Here is a 4082-nt window from a genome sequence, read left to right on the forward strand (position 1 = left end):
GTCATTTACCTCTGAGCTTTGTCTGTAAAACTGGGGCGGCGACTTACCTCATGGAGTCATTTTGGATGTTAAATGACAAAACGTAGCCGTTGCCTGTTTGAGCCACGTTGATATTCAGTTACTAGTTATTAACTTAGATTCTGCAAGGGAACAGTTAAGAACCTGGACTACTTTCAGCCTAGCTGGCTACTCTGCCGTAGCAAACACACAGGCCCTCAGGCTGTGGGAAGATCGTGCCTGGACAGCAGCCAGCCCTCCCTCCCCCAGCCCCCGCCAGGTCAAGCGTCACAGGGCACCTGTGGGCCACAGGGACAGGGGGAGCCAGGCAGCTCACCTTTGACGTGCAGGCTGGGCCTCGACTTGCTCCATCCCGCGGGTCAGCTGTCACTCACGTGCTGGGGTGGGGGGCGGCGTCCCTGAGTGCCAGGCACTTCCGCCTCAGGAATTTGCAGAGTGGGGTGACTCCCAGCCAAACGCACTCTTTCTGCCTCTGCGTTTGACTTCTCTCTCTTGTCCCCCAGTCCTCTGAGGACCAGCAGAAGCAGAGATGCCTAACCGCAGCGGTTGCCCTGTTATCCTTAAGATATTTACAGCGCTGATAGTAATACTTTGCAGTCCTGTCACACCTTGCGGCAGAGGATGTCCAAAAGCACGCCTAGGTATCCACATTATACTGCCAAACACCTGGAAGACCAGGCACTGTGGCACATGCTTGTAGTCCCAGCGCTGGGGAGGCTGAGGCAGGACGATTGCTGTGAGTTGGAGGCCAGCCCGAACTAGGGTGAGACCCTTTGTCCGAACAAAGCAAACAAAACCCACAACAAACAAACAAAAACCAACCTCAGAAGATAGAAAAATCAGATTTAAACTGTGCTGGAAAAGGGAGCAGATGCGTGTCCTGAAGGCTTCAGCTCTGTGCCCTCGCAGGGAGCCTGGGCTCCCTGGTCCTATTCTGCTCCCCAAGGGCTTTGCAGCTTTGGAGTGGTGAGACGCCTGGGAAACCCTGGAGGCCCGGTGGGTGGGGCAGTCTTGACCACTTCCCCCATGCTGTGAACAACCTTGGGAACACTATGCCTCCGAACAGCGGGGTGCCCCATCCTCAGATGGACCTGTCCCTGACGAGTGTCTCCCATCTGCTGGCTCCCTGGGAAACACGAAAGCCGCAGTGCCTGGTGCCCCAGTAGGCAGAGAGCTCAAGAACAGTGCGGGCAGCCCCTAACCCCCCTCCCACCTACCCCCGGCTCAGGAGAGTGAAGGGTCGTGGCCTCCGGAGCACAGGACTCCTGCATAGCGTTCCCTGTGGCTGGAAATAATTCTCAAGGGGCTGAGGGGTCACAGCTCAGGGGAGAGCGTGCGCCCAGTGTGTGCAAGGTCTTTGGCTCCATCCCTAGCATCTGTCTCCAAATAAAGTAAAACAAAATTTTAAAATAAAACCAGAAAAAAAAAAAGTTCATTCCAAAGCTCCTCTCCCCCCACCCCACCCCACCCCCAAAAAGCCCAGGAATTTGGTTCTTCTTCCCTATGGTGCCTTTTTAAAAAGAGAGGGTCTCCCTATCTAGCCCAGGCTGGCTGAATTGCGGGTGATCCACCTATCTCAGCCTCTCGAGAGTCAGGATTACAGGTATGCACCACTTCAATTATCCTGTCGTTACCAACTATATCGGACAAGTGCTGGGTTTTGCCTTACGGAACTCAGGCTTCACGCTCCCTATAATGCACTCCGGCATCCCGTCGGCTGGACGCCCCATTCCATTTCCCCGAGCCTGCTTGGCTGCCTCCCCCTAGCTGGGCCCTTGGACCCTAACCCTGGAGACTTCATTTTCATACAGAGGCTTACGGCCTGGGGATGTGGCTCAGCGGTACAGCGCTTGCCTCGCATGCGGAAGGCCTGAGTTCAATCTCCAGCACCATCAATGGAAGAAAACGAAAAGGACGTAACACCTCAACTAATTGTTGGAGACCCATATGCAAGGCAGAGTGTGAGTGTGTAGGTCTTTGACCCTACAAATATGATTTGCCTGGTCCTAATTAGGTTTTCCACTTAATTTTTGAATATGTAATATTCTTCAGGTTGAAAAATCTAAAAGTAACTTTCAAAAGGCAGATGGTGATGAGCCGGATGTAGTGGTGCGTACCTGTAATCCCTGTGACATAGGGGAACAGTGTAAGTCCCACCTGCTACATATCAGATATGTCAAGTCTGTGTTTCCCTAAACTGGAGAATGGATGTTAAGAACCAAAAGAGGTTAAGAGTAGGAAAATTTATTCTGAGGGAGAGAGACACAGCTCCTGAGAGACAGGATGGGTCCCGAATGGGTTGTCAACAAGCCAGTTTTTTGACAAAGTTTTATAGAGCAAAGTCACAACATGGGTATAACATGGATTAAATGAGAATCAACTAATAAGATTATAAGTATAACTGCTTGGCTGATATTGATCCAATAGCAGCATGTGCTATGAATGACATCATTAATCTCGATTGAACAATCTATGGTCGTATCTTCAGTCTCCATTTTAGCAGCCTTAGCCTCTGTACGTGGATGCCTCACCCTAGTGAAATCGTGGTCTATTTACTTATTTATTTGGTCTATTTATACAGGAGACCTCAAAAGGGTGGTCCCAATGATGCCCAGCTTCCATGCATCCTTTAGGAAAGGACATAAATCTGTCAATGGCGACTTCAATCTTCAGATGGCCTCCAGCCACAGTCCTGATGTGTTCTCCTCTTCCGCACTGATGTCCTCGAGGGCCCAGCCCCATCTGAGTGCCTATTTGACTTAATGTAGCTGTCTATAATACCAGCGCTCTGGAAGCTGAGGCAGGAGGACATCACTACAAAGTGAATTCAAGGCCGACCTGGACTACATTACGAGGTTCTGTGAACCGGTGGATCAGCGGCATGTGGCGACCCGTCCCCATCTGTCCAGTCTCTTCTCTACCTGTTAAGCATTGTTATTTTTCCTTGTATAACCTCCCCAGGTTCTTGCTTCTTAGCATTGCATACTGAACGCAAGGCCCTTGTGATGACCTATAGCCCTAGTCCCAGCACTTGGGAAGCTGAGGCAGGAGGATGGCTCCGAGTTGGAGGCTGTCCTGGGCTACACAGTGAGTTCAAGTTTCGAAAAACTGCAGCGTGTCTTTCTGTCAAAGGATATAACAGGGGGCTGGTGAGATGGCTCAGTGGTCTAAAGCACCTACTTAGAACAAGCTAACCAAGCAAAGCACAGGGACTGCGGTTCAATCCCCCAGCACCACATGCCAGCCAGCCCCCGCCCCCTGGTGGGCTGAGCTGGCCACACACACACTAAATAAATAAATAAATAATTAAAAAAAAATGAATTGAGTTAAAACCAGTCTAGTATCTTTAAAAATTATTTAATTTGTTCAATAGATAAGAGGTCTCATCATGTAGTTCATTATGTATGTAGCCCAGGCCAACCTCGAACACATGGGAATCCTGCCTTAGCAGCTCCCCAAGTGTTGGGACTTCAAGGGTGCTCTGCCATGCCTGGGAGCCATTTCTTTTTGCATATCTGTGCTTTTTGAACTTTCATATGCTGTAACTTTGTTTCTTTAATTTTATGGTAAATAAAGCCCGGCCAGATAGCTCAGTGGACTAATGCCCTTGCTTAGGCAGAACACAGTGGCCGGGGTTCAATCCCCAGCATTCTGTGCCAGCCCCATCCCTGGGGCACCCTGAGATTGTGATTGAGACTGGATGTGGTGAATTGTTCCTGTAATTCCAGCACTTGAGAGGATCACTAGGAGTCTGAACTGCATAGTGAGATCCTGTAGACCCTGTACTAAATACATTAAAAAATAATAATAAAAAATAGACCCCTTGGAACTCAGGTCTTACATAATTCAGCTAGTATAGGACCAGCCAAATAGTGGATTAAAGCACCTGCAAGCAGGCACAGGGGCCAGGGGCCTGCCATGCCAGTCCCACCCCCGGGACTCACTGAGAGGGCAATTGAGAGTAGGTGTGGTGGCACTAGTGTACTTTACAAACAAACATACCACTGCCTCCAGCTTATTTTGTTTTGATGAACTTTTCTAAAAGGATGTTTTTTTTTTATTTT

The 4082-nt window shown here is 49.6% G+C and overlaps 1 pseudogene; it reads left to right on the plus strand.

Moving 5' to 3' along the window:
• The first annotated feature begins 3085 nt into the window (after window positions 1-3085).
• Window positions 3086-4082, plus strand: part of LOC105743997 — a 15064-nt pseudogene continuing 14067 nt past the window's right edge.

Source organism: Octodon degus, unplaced genomic scaffold, assembly GCF_000260255.1.
Source record: "Octodon degus isolate 3935 unplaced genomic scaffold, OctDeg1.0 scaffold00203, whole genome shotgun sequence".
Lineage (NCBI taxonomy): Eukaryota > Metazoa > Chordata > Mammalia > Rodentia > Octodontidae > Octodon > Octodon degus.